Below are 22,503 nucleotides of genomic sequence, written 5' to 3'. Positions count from 1 at the left end.
AAACTGTGATACTCCTGAGTTTCAGCTGGTCATACTGGAGAGAACACACATACAGTACCTACAGCTGATCTCACTACTCAAGAAGAATTTGTTATATGAGCATGAATGTATTGTTCAACAATGATGATACTAAATGAAAGTGAACTTGTAATGAAGCAGATCTTGTTTTGACTCTGTGTTTAACAGAAATTCAGAAACAAAAATGGAAACAGGTCACAGAAATTGCACCCTCTAGTGATGTTGCACATATACTGCAGGATCTACACAAAATTCCTGATAACTCATGAATGCAGCTACCTCATATCATGTGCTAGGAAGTAAGGTGTAAGGTTATCCCACAGTCACCGATAAAACACCATCCTCATGAAGGTCAACATGGAAATGTGAAGACTAAATAATTGTTAAGAGAGAAGGTCTGGTTCTCAGGAATAGATGACTTGGTTGAACACGAAATAAGCAAGCAATGATGATCTTAAATATGCAAGAACAGATACAAATATCACAGTTACCCAAAGGACCATGGGTTAATATAGATGTTGATTTTGCAGATCCATAATCTGCTGATCATTTGCCTATGATTAGTGTTGAGCAGAGAAATTCCATGTTGTAGAAGCAGCCTGTTCTGCAAAATCTGGAGAGAGCTACCAAGTTACCAAGCTTGTCTTTGCTCTGTTTGGTGTACTGTGAGAATTCCACTGATTTATTGATGAAGTTCTGATGGTAGCACAGGATTTCCATTGAAAGCCACATCCAATGTGCAAGAATGTGAGAAATTCTATCACGAAGTTATGATGTGTTATCTTCCCTGGCAACCAAAGGTCAGTGAATGATGCTCACCCAGACAACGAACCTATGTGGTAAATGTTCCTTATTCCGGTGTTTTGTTCTTGTGTGTAATGCCAGGTCCACAAACTCATGAATCACTTCCCACACCTTCAAGATTCACTCTTGATAACTTGACCAATGAAAGTATCACTACTGGCTCTCTAAGTTATAATTCACCAATTTTCATGAGAATGTCCTTTGCTGGGACAATCTGGTTGGTTCCTCCATGGAAACTCCAATGCACAGGAACACAAGAGACTACTCTTGCATTCCTGTGGTAGGGAGATGACCTCAATGGTGGGGAGATGTCCTCAATGGTGGGGGGAGCCGTAGCAATGATGGACTCAGCCAGTTCCATCATGGCTATAGCTCTCCCCATCATTGAGAACATTTACAGGAGGTGATGTCTCAGGAAGGTGACATCCATCATTAACGATCCCCACTATCTGGGCCATGTCCTCTTCTCAATGCTGCCATCAGGCAGGAGATACAGGAGCCATACCTCAAGGTGCAACAACAGCTTCATCCCCACTGTCATCAGATTCCTGAACTGACCTGAGAAACTCTACCACTACCTCGGACTATATTTTTTTCTCTCTCAACTTTCACTAATGGTGTTATGTTTATTTTATTTTGTTGTGTAAGTTATGTATAATTTATGTTAATTTAAGTTTATGTTAACTTATGTTTGTCATGTTTGTAATGTACTATGCTGCTGCTGCAAAAGGCTAATTTTCATAGCACTTATGTCTGGGTATGTATGCCTATGACAATAAACTTGAACTTGAACCTGATCCTCACCTCAACTTCTGCTGTCCAGACAAGAATTTACCATAGCTGAATGTTGCTATTATCAGTCAGGAGTTTTGAAATCGGAGATGGATTTCTGCACATTTGAACATTTATTCTCAGTTGTCCATTTACTATCTTTAGAGATCCTATTTGAAAGTGTAAGTTTCAGGCTTCAGGTTTTCCTTCCCCTGTTCCTGAAAGTCTCTGTGTAAAGCTTCTGGTGTCTAAACAAATTATTATGAGAAGGTTGTTAAAAGTAAGATTCAAAGTAAGTTATAATAGAATATCAAATTCAGAACTACTTGTGATGGATAAGAATCACCTTTTGTATTATCAGAACATTCTTACACACCAAGCATCCTTTGGATCAATAACTTTATGTCGTGTTTATCGTGTTCTATATTTGGCTCATTTCAATAAAACATTAGCCTGACTCTGCTTTCCTGACTTTACTCTGTCTATAAAGGTCACAGCAGCATCAACCACAGTTCCTACAGCATGCAAACACAGGGAAATAGAAAGGACACATGACTGTGGTGCAGTCAGTGAGACCTGCAAAGCAGCAAAATCAAGCACAGATTCTGAATAGCCTATGTAAGCATCCCCTCCCCCAACTCCCATTATTTTATGAACAAGCACTTGCACACCCCAAATTGTTAACCTCCACACACTGTTCATCAAAAGGGATGATGGATCTAAACTGATTACTTAACCTATATGAAGAAACCAAAGATGATTAAAAATCATCAAACCTGAGAGTAATTCCCAAGACATGTGGGTTTCATTACTCATATTGTCATCCTCACATACACACAAGCTACTCAAAAAAAGTACACAAACTTCTTTCCACTCCTACTGCACAACTTTGATGGTAATTCTTCTACGTACTAGTTACACATATCGTCAATTTGGCAAAAACTCATTAAAAAGTTTTGTTACTTTAGAGTTCAATTTATAAAACTTCCACAAATTGTCTTTGGTGCTGCATCTCTGTAATGCTATGTTATATTTTATTAGAAAATAAATTAAACAACTGAATTGCATTACTTTACCTCCAATCAAATTTCAGAGCCCGACTTTTTGATTGACTGATGGTATTTTCTAAATATACAATAATATCCTTATACTGATGACCTCTCGCAAGTTTTAGAGGCGTGTTCCCATTTTTATCCTCAGTTTCTAATTCCACTCCATTCTGCAATATGAAAGAAAAATAAATGAAAAGATTACTGGCAATAGTATTGATAGTACAGTAAAAACAAGAGTTATTTTGGAAAATATTTGATTATGATTAAAGTTCATAATTTTTTGATTATTTATCTTTTTCATTTTCCTATTTGTGCAGGCTGATGTCTGCAATGGTTCTGTTGTAAGGGTAGTATGTGATATCACCTCACAGTTTCTTGTCAAGAAGTCAGATTGTGCACATGACAATTTGTGATGTGAATACTTTATAATTTGAAACAAGATATCAATGTGTTTAAACTAATAACTGCTATCCAAAGTTTAAATTATATTCAGTTCTAAGTACTGGTAGTAGTGCTAAGCTGCTGCAGGTACTTAGTTGTAATACTGCAGCCAGGGGAAAGCCCTGGAAATTATATCTGACAGTTTTTGAAGGGGTAGGTTGGCGGCATCAGCTGAAATTGATAAAATGTTGTTCAATTAAGTTATATTATTTGTCATGAGGTACACGTCACCTCTGATCAGAATGAAAGTTGAAGCAGGTCATGGAAACTAAATGGTTCTGTAAAGTCTGAAGAGACCGGGATACTATGTCGGTGATGGTACATATTTGCAGCCCACATTAGAATATAAGAAACCAAAGGAAGATTATGCCATTCAAACCCTAACACCTGCTCTGTCATTCAATAAGACCATGCTTGATCTATTCTCTCTGTGTCACTTCCCTGCACTAACCCCATATCCCTTCACTCTCCAAAAAGTTATGTCTTGAATATACCCAATGACTGAGCTTCCATGGCCATCTTGAGCAGAGGATATTGTTACAGTGAAATGAGTCACTGGAGAGACACTGAAGCTGGTTGATATAAATGGTCTTTATTCATTATAACCAACAGGCATTTTCCTGGAGACCCTCTCGGTAGAGTCTCCTGTTACGGACTAGGTTACTATTGGTGAATGTCCCTTTAAGATAGAGCACAGTAGTGTGTGTATGTGTGTGTGTGTGTGTGTGTGGCGTGATGATGACAACAGAAGATAAGGATGTAATGACGTTTTTGGAGTCAGTCAGAGGAGAAGAGAGAGAGAGAGAGAGAGACCAGCCTGCTAGTCTCTATGGATGGATGAAAAACAGTAACTGTGTCTGTCACTACAATCCACATATGGATTTTTGGAATAATCCAGTGGAGTCCACTTTGTTGTTAACCTGTAGCAGGAAACAGGTATTTGTGTGGACGGCCATGTCTCGGATGCCTTTCGGGGTGGCAGATACTTTGGAACAAAGCAGTGAAGTCCACTTTGTCGTTAACCTGTAGTGGGAAACAGGTATTTGTGTGGACGGCCACGATTCGAGTGCCTTTTGGGGAGGCAGATGCTTCGGAACAAAGTGGTGGAGTAGGCACTGCTGAGTAGACACAGAGGTGTTGTATGGGTTCCATCGTGGAACATTTGGATTTCGTAATTACTCTCTATTTTCTCTCTACGTTTTGTCTTCAGTCAACGGTGGTTTTGAAGAAGCCTTTGCTCACATTTCACCTTACGGCTTGCTGAACTGAACTTTGAGAACTATTCCTGGACCTGGAGTTTGGGAATTTGCTACACACACACTTTGAGTTTAGTTTTTGGGGTTAATGTTTAAGATCTAACATTTTTACTTCTAACATTCTAACATTTTTACTTTTATTTTTCTTATTATCATAAGTAGTTAGTAATAAAATAGTTTTTAACACTTATACATGACTCGGTGTGTTTCTTTTGTTGCTGGTACGTAACATTCCCAAACTCAAAGTACCTCAAATTTTCATACTCTTAAGAACAAAGGTAACAGCAGGTGATGCAATACAATTTCAATAGCTACAATGACATCGTTTACTTCAATATTTTGAGTCTGACAATGCTTCCTTTGAGTTACATATCTACAATGGGAGACACCTCTGAATGTTCAAACACCTTTGCTGGGACAAAGTATTTCACAAAGATGGTCTAAAACCTTCTGAGGACAGAGATCCCAGACACCCAAGTTAATGCTGTGAGAGCTGACTCTGAGTACACAAATATCTCAACTATTGATGGAGCAAATATGCCTGTGACCATGTTTAATGTGCTAAGTAACAAAATCAGTCTGGTCTGCAAGCTTCCTTGAACTCAGTCACAATGGTGTAAAATAACTTAGCCAGAGCTTCCTGGTTTGATGTAGGCCAATTAACAATTAACATTGTCTTACATTTGGCTGATGCATGCAAGAACATTTCATAGTCACATCACTTTGCAAACTATAACTCTCGAGCAGCCAGTCTCCTGCTGTGGACCAAGAGCCGGTACTCTTTAGACAGTACTGTTTGCTTATGAAGTTGTCCTTTTATTTTCAAACTGATTACTGCTTACAATTTACATTTAGAACTGAAGACTTATTCTCATTTGAATTAATGCCTGGTATATTTACATAATTCCATAACTCCTGAATCCCTGACAGAGGATTCCAAAGATTCACTATCCTCTGAGCAAAGAAATATTTTATCATCTCAGTTCTGAATGGCTAACTCCTTACTTTGAGACTGTGACTCCGGAAGACATGATTATACCATCTCTGAGGTCATTAGTGGACTCTTAAAGAAGTGATAACAGTATGCTTAGAAGATAATAATAGAATTTTTCATGGGAAGCTAATTGGACCACTAATTTTCAAGAAATATTCCTAATTAGTTGGCTGTACTTATCTCTTAAGGAATTATAGATATATTTTAAAAGTTACACCAGGTGTTGACAAAACCTGTGGGGTCTGATTCAGGAAGTAAATTCTAGACTCTTCATATCAGATTTGAAGTTTCTTCACCTGTTTTTTTGTCTGTCATTATTTACAGTGAAGCTTGCTACTTCAAGTGTTATGATATACAATTCTGCAGTTATTAAGTGATAGGCTTTCAAATCAGAAATTAAAGAGCATTTAATAATAATTAATATGAGTTTCCCTCAGGGACAAGGTAGGACCATAAATCCAACACAGGCTTCAATGTTAAAAGAACATTCTCCAGTCTGAGAAAGATTATCTTTTGCTGGCATATGCTGTTACGTTACTGAACATCTTTATACCACACATAATGACTCTAACTTCTCTAACTTGTTGAATGATCATGGATTGAACTTGAACTACAATGTGGAATTTTTTGTCTATTCTTTAACTTACCTGCTCACACAGCAGCTGGACCATGAGGAGATTGCCACTGAGGACAGCCAAATGCAACGGTGTCTAGAAAAAACAGCAATTTTATTTACCAGATTACTAAGGTAAAACATTGGCATTTCTTGAAACTTAAGCCATGTCTAGTAAGCCTCTTTTGTCAATCCTTTGACTTTTAATGAAATAGTACAACTCCAGAGGCATTTAGTTCAAAGGAACCATTGCCAGAATGAAATTTTGCAAGATAAAGCTATAAATAAAGAGTTAAAGCCAGGTTCTGCCTTGGAAAACCTTTTACACATCTCATAAGTCAGAAAATATAAAATATAAAATAACATGTTGAAAGTAAAATTCAATGAAAGATTGAGAGAGACCACTGAAGGGTCATATAATTGGGCAACTTAATATGATATTTAACCTGTGCAAGAAGTGGATTTGCAACCAGAACTTCAAAAGTTATCAGATTGGCTTGTGAAGAGAGAAGTCACAATAGAGTGGTGTTAGTTTGTAAGGTGGTAAGTAGGAAATTAATTCCACATAACAGTGTGCTTGCTAGCCTGACTCTTTTATGTACATCCAGAGAAAGGTATCACCCTACAAAGATGTTATAGGTCAGCACTGTTTCACAAAGTTTTGAAGACTATGCAAACGGAAGGTATGTTTTTATTTAAACCTTACCTTTCACACAGTAACATATCCACTTTTTCATCTACTTTATACCTCAAATGATTAACCTCAATCAGGCTAGGTATAAAATTAGGTACTAATCCATTCCTTCAGTTCTTTACACTGTGATCTGATGCCTTGTGATATTAGTTATGAGCACTCAACCTAGTTGATGAAATTCATTTCTGTTTGAGCGACGTTGTTTAGAACAAATGTGTTAATGTCCTCACTGAGAATATAGACACATTTCATAACAAAATATTAAATATTATGTGGCATAGTAATTTTAGGACTGTGCTTGTTTTATTGTATTTTTTCTTTAGTGATATTTCATACCCTTTATTGATGAATAAAAATAAATAAATAGAACTGGAGCAGAGAACAGGAGAAGGTTGAGAAAATGAGGTTTGAATGAAATTGAGCTGTTTAATAAGTTATTTTCAATTAAAGTTGCTTTTATCAAGTTACTGTTGCATTTTAAGATTAACAAAATATTTTCAACATGAGTTGAACTTTGAAAACTCAAAAACTGCCTGACCAAGCTGTTTAATAAGTTATTTTCAATTAAAGTTGCTTTTATCAAGTTACTGTTGCATTTTAAGATTAACACAATATTTTCAACATGAGTTGAACTTTGAAAACTCAAAAACTGCCTGATCAAGAGAGTCAGTCATCTGCCTGCGTGGTCAAAGGTTTAACTGTGCTGCAACTGAAAATATCATGTATGCTCCAGCCATGAAATCAGACTCCATTTTTAATGATTCTTGGACCTGCATGCCAATGGTCAACACCTGTGTGCATAAGATCTTCAACTGAATTAACTGCTTAGAGACTTCCAAGGAGGGGAACCAGGGTAGCTATCAGCATCATTCTCTCAGCCCGCCTTTCCAGACTGCACCTGTTCTAGTTTTGACGAAGCAGTCTAAAGCAGGCCCTTCCAGGCCAAGAGGTGATCATCATCTGTTTCCCTAATTGCTGAAAAAGGATCATCTCCCAGAAATCTAGAAGCAGCTAAAGGGATTTTTCTTTGGGATCTTTGTCATTTTGTTTTCATTTTTAATGCTGATTAAATTTCTTCTGTTGTAGCTTGATATTCTATGCAGGCCTCTGTCTTCAAGATTTTTATCTGGATGTTCATGGATTGTTTGCATTGAGATTTCAATGTAGGAATGTTAAAGCAGCCTGAGTCCTTACTACAAAATAAGCAACAGATACTTGAAGGTTGACACTCGCCATTCTATTCACATAAAGAAAATCTATTTATGTCTCGCTTTTTACTTGTTGAGACCACTACCCTTGGACTAGACTCTCTTGTTGAACAGAATCAATTGTTGAAAAGTGACTGCAATGGCTTCGCTTTAAAGCTATGTCATCCTCCTCAGGAAGTCAAATGGTTTTGCTTCCATATTAGCAAACCCATTGATAGATCACCTACATGTTTGCAGGATCCTGCTTTCATTCCCTTGACAGCTTTGGAACGCATAGTTCTCTATTGCAAGCAGGCAAATTACAAATTTGGAAAGGAAGGCCACCCTCTCAATAAGTCTTATGTCTTGCCTTTGGAATTAACTGATCCCATGCAGATGTTGATGGTATGTAGTTCAAATTAACAAGATCAGCATTTACTCATTACGCTTCAATTTTAACAGAGAATTGACAGTAAGCTTATTACACATTTATTGGCTGACACTTTATTGCTGAAATTGATTCTGGCCACACTTCTACTGAGCCAGCTGACTATAAGCCTTTTTAAATATCACAAATGATTGAGATATACAAGGATTCTTAATGGAAGGAGCTGTTTGTAATGAGAGTATAGGCATTGTCTGGAGAGTAAAATCAATTACAACAGGTGCAAAGTCCCCAGGCTGATGTCAATCAAGCCTTACTATTTTAATGAGACATCACAGGGGAAACCATGGAGGAATGATGGTAATGCTGAAACTTCCTTTTTTACATCTTTTATTTTGGGCCCATCTTCCACAGTGGTTTTTATGTCCATGACCAGAGACACAAATTAAGCAAGATGGACCTTGCTTTCCGAAAATAAGCAATTTTGGAATTATAATCTCTTCCTTCACTTTGAGATTGTATGGTCAGGTGGAGCAGAATGGGAGTCTCTGAGATGTCACCTAGTGCTCTTTTCAAATGCTAACAACTAGTTGTTGTAGTGCTTGTGGGAAATTAAACCAATGCTGGCAGATATCTTTGAGTGGGATGGAAACTAGAGTTCCTTGAATGTCAATATTAGTATATAGGCTCTGACAGCACATGCCGATAAGGCTGCTCCTCCTGTGCATGCTCTAAGGCTCAGTCCTTTTGCTAAATTGTGAAGGAAGAACAGTAGATGATGAGAAAAGTGTTGCCATCTGATGAATAATAGTGTGCCCCCAGAGTGGTGTATACAGTGGAAACTTATTCTGTGAGGCAACAATAGCTTCAACAAAGCTCCTAATGCTGTTGTGGCTTTGATTATAGTGGCACACAGCTGCAGTGGCTGCAGAACATACTGGAGTCAGGTGTCAAGTGTGGAGGGAATAGCACTTACCTGCCAACATCTGTCCATTTGGGCAGTGTGGCCCTTGAAAGGGTCAAGGGCCCTTGGATACCTGGCATAGATCATGGGAAAGTTCTTCTCATGGTAGGCCACATCCTGAATATTGACTGAGTGAAAGCCCTCTTAATTCATAAAGAGCTCTGGGTTCTGTAGGAGAGCCTGACGCCTCACAGGAGTGCTGTCTATAGCAGCCTGAATCATGGGGAATCTGGTAATGCTGGAAAATACATGGACCCATCCTTTACCATCCACTGGACTGAAGAAAAGGTACAGTATGATTGACCCCTGAATATCCAGGGTAATAGAGGAGTGCACTGCCACAGATAATGGAATAACATGCATAATGCAATGGAGCCCCATACCCAGTGACTTTGGGCTGCACTTCAGTGTCCAGCAATGCCTTCTGTAAACAAGAATTCAACAACTAGGCTTTGCTGTAGCTTCACCTGAGCAGTATTTGTGTGGACAAACTTGGCAAGTACATGCTTATCAGCACTGTCTGAAGGCTATCCCTTCCTTCTCCAATAAAAAAAAGTGAGTGGCTGTGCTTGGGCCCACATTTAGGAAGAGAAGCATTTGGCATTACCTAGGGTCCTGCTTCACCCTTCCAATATGATCTCTACCTAGGTGTACCCAACAATTTCAACTGCCTTTGAGGCTGCCACTGTGTCCGATGTGGTGGTGGTTGGAGCAGGGGAATGGTAGGTGCTGGTGGCCACCAAGAACAACAATACTTTCTTCTGTCCACATGGTCTGATGGACTGGATGATGTTCCAAAGAAGCAAAGGGTTCCTGTCCCATGAGAAGTTGGAGACCAAGCAAGCTGCAGAGCCACCTGCAAGTAGTTCATCCTAATGGGACCTCTGGAGAGCAATGGCCACCATAACCTTCTCCTATCCCCACCCCCTTCAGATTTTGCTCATGTCAGTCCACTGCAACCAAATCGCATGTGTTCCCGCCAGCTACAGACTCTGTTAAGCTTGGCAGGGTTCTCCCTAGAAATCTAAGAATTTTAACTTTGCAATTTTGATATCAGCATATGGATAACTGAGAGTCAACTGTAAGTTGCCCTTCTCAGAGTTTGGAGTATTAGTAAATTCCATAGAGCTTTGGTCAGCATCAGCATGGGTCAGCTGCAGCTGGCTAGATTGCTCCTGAGGTGAAGAAGTTGAATGTGACAATGACCTGTCAGGATGGATATCCGCTTGCAGTTGATGCCTCAAAATGGCACAGATCTCAATGATAACTGTAGGGAAAATTTAACCTCCATTGTCACTGTTCCTCTGAGAAGTTGAGGTATGAGGGTGGATTGTTATTGTCTCTGCAGCGATGGGCATTGCAGTAGTGAACCCTTTCATGACTCCTCCCTTGGAGTCTCCATTCATGCTTGTGATCCAGTTCCAAACATTTGATCAAGACAGCCAGAACACCACACATGACCCAAATGTAAGGATTTTCCAATTTCTGGAATGGGAGTTTCTCAGCAGAAGTCTTGGTGGTGATTCAGACTAGGTCTCAGAATAAACAGAAAGCCTCCAGAGAATTCAGAAGATGAGGCTGTGACTGCCCCTTTAACTTGCACAATTGCGGGCAAGTGTGATTGGTCGGTAAGTGACGAATGGCATTTGTATTTGGAATAACAACTTTGAATTTCAGCTGGTAATGCTGAAAAACGGGGTTGCATGGTGATTGATGCCATTCAATATATGTCCAGCATCTGTGCAAGCATAAGTTACTTGAAGAAGTCCCCAGACAAATTTATGGAATGAGGCAAAATGACCTAGAAATATCAATGTCACATCTCGTTCTGCATAAAGTCAATTTTCATTTATATGATACTGAAAAAAATTATACAATTGAATTTCTAGGTCAGTGCTTCATGAGGTTCAATGTGTGGTTAAATAAGCTCAATTAAATGATTGAACATTTGGTATCTTTATTTCACATAATCTAACCTTCCACACTTCTTGTGTTGGAGCATTCTATTATAATCACTGATCTGCAAAACCATCCACAACCCTTTTAACTGTGGCCCCTTAGAATGTCATTACTTAAGCTCCAAAACTCATAAGTACGCCACAGGCCACTTAGATTTCCATTTGCGTCTTGTCGACAGGCATGTTTGAAACACTGGATCTGATCTTTCTTGATCTGGTCTGTGCCTCAAGTTCACCCTCCTGTGCATCCCTGCAGCAGCACTAACTTTTTGCAGCTGTGTGGGCCCAAACAAACTTGAGGCCTTGCCACCAAAGTTATCCACTGAAGTGGAACAGTCTCCAATGGCATCCAGAACTTGAAGTCTTCATCTGCCAACAGGCTTGATAATCTTTTTGTTGTCAAAGGCATTTTCATCTGTTTTAAAATGTCACTGATCATTAGAGATATTTAAAAACAGTTGAAATCAATTTAAATAACTAAAATATGTAAAAGCACATTAAAATATTAATATTAATTATTTTAAAAAATCAGACCCTTTTCCTTCACTCATTCAGTGTGATGTTGAGGGGCCAGTTACAAAGCGTATCCAGCCCCTCAGCTCAGGACAATAAGAACCACCCTAGAATTCAGTGATGAGTCCAGAGGCGGAAGCAGGGGTCCAAAGTGCTGGCATCTGAACTCCGGGAAATTCTTGACCACCCTGGTTCCCCACGGAACTGCCAATTAGCCACTGCATGATCTGGATCATTATATGTCGAAGCCTATAATTCAATCTCTTCAGTGTCTGATGTGAACGGAAATTGAACTGTAAAAGCAATCCTTGGCCTGACCAACCAAAGAACCACAAGCAGGCTAGGCAGTCTAAATTCATCTGCAGAGTAAGGTGAGACAAAGGGCACAATGTCTGCTAGTCTTAAATTAGCACAGCAGAAAGACGGGCCTTGCCGTGCTACAGTTTATTCAGTCATATTTTATCCAGGACCATATTAGCCACTAGGCAGCAAATCTTTTAAGCTTACTAGCATCCAACTAACTCATCAAGAAGCACACAAAAATGATAAAATAATTTTCATAACGTGTTCGAATAATAACAAACTATTTATGAATCAAATGGATTTTCTGTTCAATATGGATAGCAGATTTCAGCAAAGACCTAATGAAATGCTTGCTGGGTTAATTAAGCAATTTTATTTTCATTACAAAGCATTTGTACAAATGGACACTGTCAAAGTCCATAGATTATGTATAAAAAACTTGGAAAGATAGTAAGGATATTTAACAACTAAAGCACACAAAATAGCCCAAAACTTACCATGCTAAACCTCAGTCATGCTGTAGATGATGTGCGAACTGATCTATGAGAAACTGTAGTGGTGTAGATTGCAGTTCAGCATATTCCAAACCTTTTCTTTTTAACATAAATCCTACTTTCAATAAAATGTTTGCTTCAAAGCCTGAGGCAATTTAAATCAGATTTTAAATTTTCGGTTTGAATGCTCTATTACTTTCCTTTTGCTATTGTAAAATGGAATCTTCCTAGTTAAACGAGTATATTTTCAAAAAGGGGACATTTACTTATACATGCATCTTGTACCTTGAGTTCCTGCTTTTTATCTCTAAACAATTTCCCCTTTCAGATTTTTCAGTACTTGACTGTGCTCTTCAAGACATTGACTTCTCCCAAAGGCACTCTTGCCCTCTGGCACTTGGCCCAAGAAGTCACAATATAGATGTGACCCTTGATTGATTTGTACATTATTTTCATCAATTCTTTAAGTGTATTTTACATATTGCAATCAATATTGCTGAGGCTTAAAATAAGTTGCAAAGAAACTAACAGCAGGTGGGCAATCATTAACCACAGCTTGGAGGGAAAGCTTTGGTGTCATCTAATACTGCATCCTGTTAATGAGAGCCCTTCTTTCCTGTGACACTTCCATTAAACCTACTTCACTTAGTTTGTCTAAAAAGCACATCTCAATCGTAATATGCTTCAAAGATTTTTAAGAGCTGCTGTTGTAAAAGATGCCAAACTGTACAACTATATATTTTCTAAATTTCCTCCATTATTTCACTTATGACCTATTTGGTTGGCAGGAAGTAAGAGCTCTGTAATGCCTTGTACTGCTAACAGAGTGCCCTGCTTGCTGGCTGTGCAGATCAAAAAATTGGGCAAGACTATTATGTGTCCATAATTTCATGCCATATGCAGCTGGTAGGCAAGGCTCCCAGTGGTAGCACAGATTTGGTATACAATCCCCACAGGTAAAGAAACACAATTATTAATCTGTTCCACAAGGATATAAAGTCTTGAGATCTCGTTACTGTTTAGTTTAGTACATAAGTTTTGAAAGAATCAGTTGTCCTGGTTTAATTGTAAGGAGAGATTTCTACCCAACTCACTAAGTGGTAAACTGATCTGATCAGATTGCCTCCCCATTTTACATTGTCCAATTCTATTCACAGAATCTGAAGTAAGGAAGTGTATAGAATAGGGAGCCAAGCTGATTGTATGCCAGTTTCCCATTGGGCATATTTGGTTAAAATGGTTCCAAAAATCTGGTCTTGTTGATATGAAATGGATTCTTTTTAGATAATGAAGACTGAATATTTTTATTCTGTTGTTCCATGTGTTATATCCCCCACTGCAGTTTTTTGTCCTTTCAGAAATCATTACTTGCATAGATGCTATTGTCTTCTGTTACTTCAGCTATTTCTCAGATCCAGGCTTTGTTAGGAAATGCTGACAGGCTTTCTGACAAAAAAGGATATCACAGCTGAGCCTAGAACCTAACAACTCAGTCATGTTCTGAAGAGTCACTGGCACCCAGTTCAAATGTTTTCCTCTAAAACAGGAGCTCTTAGCATAACACCCTTAAACATAATCAACCATCTGTGGCACACGGCATAGATAACTCAACTGTGGTTCCCATGTTACAGCCTTTCCAAGTATCAATTACATCAAAGAACTGCCAAGCAGAAAAGATATACAACTCTCCAACTAAGAATCAGCCAACTGTAGTTCCTGTATCACTGCAGGCGAGGACCAGAAAATTGCTTGTGTGACTACTCTGATGTCACTTATCTCAGTAGACATCCAGGTTGAGCTAATGTTTTTTCTCTCTATGTAAATTTTATTTGGGAGGTCACCTATGTTTCTGTGTTGATGAGGAGGAACATCCAGGGTAGGCAATGTGAATTGTCCAATCATTGTATACATAATGCTTCTGCCATAGTTCTGTTTCTGGTAATGTACAAATTAAATAATTAATCACATAGAGAAATCCCTGAAGTTGTAAAGACTCTGGGGTCCCTCGCCAAAATTACCAAGAGAACAGTTCTATAACCACTTTTGTCTTCTGAGATTGGACCACCTTGTCATCGAATAGTTCTTGATTTTAGAATTTGATTGGAATGCACAGCTACAACTTGTAGTGAAAGAGCATTTTTGCACTGGAAAGACTCAAAAGGAGCAGTAGACAGATCAAGATATTTATTTATTAGTCACATGTACATCGTAACACACAGTGAAATGCGTCTTTTTGTGTTACTGAGAATGTGCTGGGACAGCCCGCAAGTGTCACTACGCTTCCGGCGCCAACATAGCATGCCCACAGCTCCTAAACCGTATGTCTTTGGAAGGTGGGAGGAAACTGGAGCACCTGGAGGAAACCCACGCAGACATACGGGGAGAATGTACAAACTCCTTACAGACAGCGGCGAGAATTGAACCTGGGTCGCTGGCGCTGTAATAGGATTACGCTAACCACTACCAGTGTTTGATCGATTGAATATAAGGGTACTTGAAGATCAAGACCTCAGACATAGCACAAACTCACAGTCTCCTAGGCAGCAATGATCCTTGCCCTCCTACATTCTTCTGTGACCTGGATTATCCACAGCAGGCACCTCAAGGCATTGGAAAAATACCACCAATGCTGTGTCTGCAAAATCCTCCGAATTCACACAAAGGACAGGTGAACCAACTACAGCATCCTCTCCCATGTCAATATCTCCAGCACTGAGAACTTAATTACCCTTAGTCAGCCCTGTTGGGCAAATCATGATGTTCACAATCCAGTCACCAGACTCCCAGCTTATGCTTAAAACATCCTTGAAGAAGTATAATATTCCCACTGACACCTGGGAACTTCTGGCACATGACTGCTCAAAGTGGAGAAGGCGCATTCAGGATGGTATGTGAATTCTGAGTCCATGCATTGGCAGCACCAGAAACCTTGCGTAAGCGGCAGAAGGAGCATACCACCTCCTGAACCACCCACCCATCTGTCCCATCAGGCACTTCTTCCCCCACCTCTGGAAGAATCTGTAGTTCCTGCATTGGCTTCATCAGTCACCACAGAACATACAGAATTGGTGTGGAAGCAAGTCATCCTTGATCCCATGGGACTGCCTAAGAAAGAAGACGCTGGAGCTAGTCGAAGAAGAAATAACCAAAATGTAGTCAAAGGACTGGATTTTACAATAACCTCAACAGTTCTTTACAGTCTGGTAATCTGAAATACAGCAGAAAAATACTGGAAAGACTCAGTAGGTCAAGTAGCATCTGCTGAGAGAAAAACAAAGTTAATGTTTCAGATCCCGGACCTCGTATTTGAAAGAAGGAAACGTACACCTAAAACATTTCTTGCTGCACAAATGCTGTCTGAGCTGCAGAGTATTTTCAGAATTTTCTGTTTCATGTCAAAGAATGGTTCTTATATCTGCAACATACGTAAGCATTTGACATTTTAAATAGAACATAAAGAATTTTCCTCAGATGTCAAGCCCCCAACGTCAGCTGTTAGGAGATATCTGGACTGAAAGGAGAGGTAATTGGAAAGAGTCTCATGTGAATGTTCCAGCCCCTGCTTCATAAGTAATACAAGCACAAGTCTGGTGAATGACCAGCTGCTTAGCTACCATCTTGACTGGGAGGTGTTGTAGAGAGACCATTAAATGGAAACTTGGAACAGTGCCACAACAAATAAATGAATACTGTGAACATTCTTGTGTTTTGCAGGCAGGATGGAGGTCACTGTTAGCAGAAACATATTTTACCAGTTTTTACTGCAGTGACATCAACAACAGCTTTCATTTATGTAGTGCCTTCAACACTGCAAGAAACATCCCAAAGTGCTTCAAGGAATGTTTTGTCAAGGAAAAGAAATTGATGTCAGCTCTCATTAGGAGACATTAGGTCAGATGACTAAAAGATATCAAGTAGTTAAGTTTCAATAACTATCTTAAAGCGGGGAAAAATAAAGAAAAGGAGTGACACAAAATCATAATATTTTATACAGACTTTCTGGGTATCAATTTCCTTGAACTGTACACTCACTTAAAGTGACCACATGGATAATAATTCATCTTGAATCAGTTGTGTATATGTTGTGACCAACGTGATTGATCAAATTTTACTTCTGTATTTTCTAAAGGGGTCAGGTGCAATTATTTCCCCTTCTGCCTGATATGAACCCTGCAAAAAATCTCAAAAATCATATTTCCCTCATTTGTCTTTAGTTTTGACATAAATTTTCTTGAAGGTTTATTTTACCTAATCAGTATAAACTGAATTAATAAATTACAATTTAATTCAGATTGGATCACTGTACATTTTATCATATTATCTGTTGTGAAAATTTGAAAAACTTGCCCCTCAGATCTCCTTTAATTTCTCCCCTCTCACTTTAAATCTATACCATCTTGTTTGAGACTCCCCCACCTTAGGAAAGAAACTCTGAATATCTACTTTATCTATGCCTCTCATAATTTTATGAACTTCAGTATTTGTTTAATTAACCACGTAAAAGAATAATATCCTGCAGGTTCCAAAGCAACAATGGCAGTTCAATAGAATAAAGGAATTTAATCGAGACATAGTAAGTAGGATGCACATGCCTCTGAGCAGCTGGATTATACTTAAACCTTGTGAAGACACACAATCTTTTGCTGTTGCCTTTATCATTATACAGAGTTGACAAACTTCCACAAAATCTAGAAATTAAAAAAAAGGTATCCTAGACCAATTATCATCTTGTAACTCAACAGCAACCAAATTGCAAGCAATTAATGTTCTTTAAATGGCACAGATTGCGGGTGCTTTCCTGCTGCTCGGCTTGGACGGTGCACGCCAATTGGTTAACTGGAGTTAGCTGCGTTGTTAAAGGAGGGCAATGTGGCAGTGATAGCATTAAAGCAGTGTTGCATTTTGATTGCCATCAGAAGTTGCCTTCATTATGTCCTTGTTTGCAACATGATTACATGTGCTAGTTCCCTTCCCGGTATGATGATGCTCACAATTTACAATATGCTGTGACAAAATACACATTCATAGGATGCCATATTGGAACTAAACTGCATGCTTGGCAGTCAACTAATGGGTGTTCTGCAGCCAAATTCTGCTGCTTGTACTTCCAACAATGCACCACTTCTGCGGCACTACACTGAAATGTTTGCCTAAATGACGTGATTATGTCTTTGGAACCCACCACCTTTTGACTTGAAGGTGAGAGTGTTAATGCTGAAAATTAATTGATTATATCCATAAATTCAATAAAATTAGTAAGATATCAGTATTTTACATTTAATATAACTATGTCAAGATCCAGTTGTCAAAACCCTTGGCTCTATTACAATATTACCTAACCCCTACACTAGACAAATGTATATTTGCAATGCCAGCCATTTTTATTCATATGTCAAAGCAAGATTCTGCAGAGCTTGAAATCTGAAATGTGCTGCAAATATTCAACAGCTCAAGCAGCATCTGTAGAAAGAGTAAAAGTGTTTACATTTCAGATTATTTTTAATCAGTATTCAGTGTTTATTTTGTTTGTATAAAACAATAAGTTCAGTTCAAATATTTACTCAAGTATTCAGGTATTTGTTAAGGCTCTGTTCCTCCTATAGATTTGGTAAGTGTAGAACCATGACTTGTGGCTACCCTCTTTAATTGTCAGGTTATTCCTTGAGTGTTAGAGCTGGAGTGAATGCTGTGGGACACAGATGCAGGAAATATTAATCAGGATTCTTACAGATAATTACCTGCACGTACACATATGAACCAGAGGCCATCAGAGGTGGACAGTATCAGGCTTAGCTGTAATTTTCCACATTTGTACAGCTTGCTGACATTAATGGATGAAAACAAGCCTCCTGGGTGAGATAGTGGAAGGCAGTTAGCAAGCATGGGACATTCCCAGGCATTTTCAAAAGAGGAAAGGAGTAAATTTAGGAAATTGAAGGTTCTGGAAGATTAAAAGCCACTTACCTGGCCAAAGTCATCCTGTTGCCTGGGATTAAAGCCAGAATATATCAGTAGGCGAGTTAACTCACAGTGTCCTAAGCAAAACAAGAAGAATGTGGGGGAGTAAGATACAAAGTTAAGAATGGTTCAGGCTATTTATTATCTGCATACAGCCAACTGATGCTTCAAGATTTTTACCAGATCACATGAAATATGTCTGATTGGGTGCTAATTATGTCTGCAAACATATCAATTCTTGAAGATCAAAGCACTGTGCTCTGAAGCATTAAGATGGTAAAATAACACTTTTACATCAGTAGTCAGCACAGTGTGGAGTGTGAACTCAAATCCCAGTTAATTCTTTTATACAAAACAGTGGAGTGGGCTTGCATGTCAGCCGATCTTGGTTCATAAGCACTGAAACACTGGCTTTAGAAGTTCTGAGAGAGTAAATGGAAGATAGATAGGGTCAGTAGGCAGGACATAGATTTAAGATAACCAACATGGCATCCAGTGGGTAACTGAGCAGCAAAGCTCCTCAAGGCACCTGCAGATGTGTTATAAAATGAAAATTGTTTTTGAGGTACAAAAAGAAATGATGACCAAAAAAATGGATTTTGAAGAGCATCATAAAGGAGGAAAGAGGGGGAAAGATGCAAAGAGAGGGTGTTTCAGAGCTTTGGGCCTTGGCACCTATGGCAGAGTAGTTAATTTTGGGATGATCAATGCATCAGAATTGGAGGAATGCAGACATCTCAGGGAAAAGTGAGGCTGGAGAAGTTTAGAGAAATAGGAAGACTGAAATTACAGAAGGATTTGAAAACAAGAGAATTTTAAAATTGAAATGTTGTTCAATTGGGAATCAATGTGTTCTAGGAGTCAAACACAGGTGGCATGGGAGGGACAGAATTGGATCGAGTGGAAGCAAGGCAAGGAAGTTTTGGATAACTTTATAGAATAAATTAAGGAATCCAACCAGGAATGCACTAGAAAAGTCAAAATGCAAGGATGAGGCATATAGCTGTGGATGAGCTGAGGTAGTGGCAAAATTGTGTGAAACTGGTTATGGCGCACATATATGGTCAGCAGCATATCTTGAGGTCAAATATGACATCAAGGTTACAAGTAGTTCTGATTCAGTTTAATTCGTTTCTCAGGAAGGGATGGAACCAGTGGCTAGGAAACAGAGTTTGATGTGGGGTCTGAGACAATGGGAGGAAGTGCAGATTAAACAAAAAACTTGACAATTTAGAAAGATTAGAAGAGGTTAAAAGAGTGGAGGTGAGGTAAAGATGGCTGGTGTCTAACATCATGCTTTAGGATGATGGTGTAAGTGGAAGAGAACAAGAACCAAGGACTGATTATTGAGCAGAACAAGAGGTAATGGTATGAGAGGGGAAGCCATTTCAAGTGACTGGATAGATAAGACCTAGCAAGTGCAGGACAAAAATGGAGAAAGACGGCCTTGCCAATGTGAATGTGTACAGTAAGACTGAGAGGAAAAGGAAAAATTGATTATCTTTGTCACAATCATCAAGCTCATCTTCAGACAGCATGGTTCAGAAATTAATTTTTACGAGAAAAGATGCACAACACTGGTGCTGTGTGGCAGGCCTGCATCAGTTAGTTTGGGTGCTGTTGGTGACTGATTTACATCACCACATGCAGTACAAGACTTCATGCACAATACCTGAACAGTTCCTCTGCTTTTCCATGGTTGAACATATTAATTGTGTGTAATTTTGAAAGTTGCATGCATGGGCCCATTGGAATGAAACATGAGTATGTGATGAAATGGTGAGTTCCTTTAAAGGGGTGGAGTTCAACTGCAACAGCTACTGAATTTCGTTGTATGGCTTGAGGTGAACTGCTTGAAAGTGTGCTGATATGGACATGGGAGTAAGCTTGGAGGTGGACAGCCTGGAAGAGGATCAGAGTGCTTAAGGTTGCCTCAAAAAATACAGAACCCCTCAAGTGAATAGCAAGACTATTTCATTATCACATCTGAGCTGACACCAATAATGTCGGCAGTCATGGATTGCCCCAGTAAAGACGACAATAATCGTGCCTGTCATGAGTGAGCCTGAATCCATCTGTTGGGCTCTGATTTTCCAGGCCAGCTTTTCCCTGCTTCTTTGCTTTAGATGTGGACACCAACGTGGTAGGAAGCAGCACATGCTATGTTACACCAAGACTGATGCCACCACTGTGTGATCAGCATATGCCAAGTATCATAGAGGATTCCCTATATATCATGCACAATATAAGGTCATCTTCATATTTGCTGATTGCTTTTACTTTACATTCAAAACATCCAATTATGTTTTTACGTACAAGGACCCATCCAGTAAGTTAGGAATGTGTTTACCTAGACTGCTATATCAATATAAGATAGAGAACAAAATTTGTTAACCTAATATTTCTTAGTAGAGCTTTACTGCTAAAACCCGCCTCTTGGAACTATTAAAAATATTAATCAGGGTGGGCTTTATTCTTACATTAAGGCTGCATTCTTACGGTCCAACATTGTCTTCATGTAAGGTATGAAGTCTACACTGCACCAAATGCAGGGCATCCAGAATGATGACTCCATCAATGAAATAACTGTTTCATACAGCTGTTCGTTTTATGTAAGCACTGTGGGCATGTAGGGACAGAATCACTGTCTGAGTAAGCAATCCCTTTAAAACAAGGGCTTGTACAGCCAAGGTGCCCTTGACTGGCACCTATTATATTTCAATTATTTAGCTCGGAGGAGGAAAGATTCCCAGAGTGTTATCTTCCTATACTGTGCTGCACAGAAAAATAGAACTGAAAATGGAGAACATTCTCAAAATTGAAGCAAAATACCATAATTGCTGGAAATCTGAAACAAAAAAATATATGCATGCACATTAGCCAGCACCCGAGGAGACTGAAATAGATTTAACATTTTAAATCAATAATCTTTCATCAGAACTGTAAATTGAAATTAAGATTTTTAAAGCAATGACTGAGTCAGGGCAAAGTTGGCACAGGTGGGTGGAGGGGGGGGCGGGGGATGGTGTTTAGTTGTTGGGGAACAAGGTGCAGGATGAACTTCTGTGAAAGAGCTGAAGGCAGTACTGATTAACTGACAAATAGGACCATAATGCAAGAGCAAAGTAGGTGGTAATGGGGCAGATGAAGAAGCAAGAAAGGGTGCAGAAAAAGTGTAAAAAATGGTTCTAACAGAACAGTAGAGGGAAAGAAGTATAGAAAACATGATACAGAATAGAAGGCACCCATGCTTTCAATTGTGGAATGAAAAAGTAGTAAGACTCTTTGTTACGGACCATCCCAACTATACACCTCCTCTGCCCCAAAACTCCATTGCCAGCACCTACCATCTGAGGATTAAGATTCAACAATTACAAAGACCGGTGACTAGAATCAAATGATTTAAAAAACTGAAGCAACCCAAAACTTGAATGAAAAATCACAGTTTAAATAGCTTCCATTCCAGACTATACGATGTAATGTTAGGAATGGTTTTTTTATAAAAAGAGACATAAAATCAAGTCATCACAACAAACCACACTTTACTGCCAGATCCTACCATCTGTTGCTGTCCACAGTAAGATCTGCCACTAGTAAAACACTTAAAACATAATAAATATTTTTTTCTTGAGCAACAAACAATCTGCTGGAAGAACTCAGCAGGTCAAGCTGCATCTGCAGGAGGAAAGGAATTGTTGATGTTTTGGGTTCAAACCCTGTATCTGTCTTGATCCAGCAGATTGTTTGTTGCTCCAGATTTCAGCCTCTGCAGTCTCTTGTGTCTCCATTTTATTCTTTTCTGTGTCCTTACACACCATTCTATGCATTAAGTTTATCCAATTATAATCTTCAAAATATGTACAAATATTATTCAGATATATTATCAATCATATTATGTGCTTGAAAGGTCAATTTGCATTTAAGGATCTGGGTATTGAAATACTGCAATAAGATCAGGATATAATGAAATAACATCTGTACAGAAACAGTCCATCTATTACCTTCCATTCCACCACATCCATCATTAATTTTGAAGGAGGCATGGGTAAATATTGGCATTATTTATATTTATCCTCTCTGTTCTTCAGGTTTTTGAAC

The 22,503-nt window shown here is 38.9% G+C and overlaps 1 long non-coding RNA gene across 1 annotated transcript; it reads right to left on the bottom strand.

Moving 5' to 3' along the window:
• Positions 1-2,751: 2,751 nt before the first annotated feature.
• On the bottom strand, positions 2,752-18,465 carry LOC127579639 (uncharacterized). Its single transcript, XR_007957707.1, has 3 exons — positions 18,412-18,465; positions 5,984-6,046; positions 2,752-2,812 (listed from the first exon to the last, which is right to left on the bottom strand). It is a non-coding gene; the product is annotated as an uncharacterized LOC127579639 (long non-coding RNA).
• Positions 18,466-22,503: the final 4,038 nt, after the last annotated feature.

This window comes from Pristis pectinata, chromosome 2 (genome assembly GCF_009764475.1).
Source record: "Pristis pectinata isolate sPriPec2 chromosome 2, sPriPec2.1.pri, whole genome shotgun sequence".
Classification (NCBI taxonomy): domain Eukaryota; kingdom Metazoa; phylum Chordata; class Chondrichthyes; order Rhinopristiformes; family Pristidae; genus Pristis; species Pristis pectinata.
Note: the sequence above shows the minus strand (reverse complement) of the source record. Positions and strands in the feature narration are given on the sequence as shown.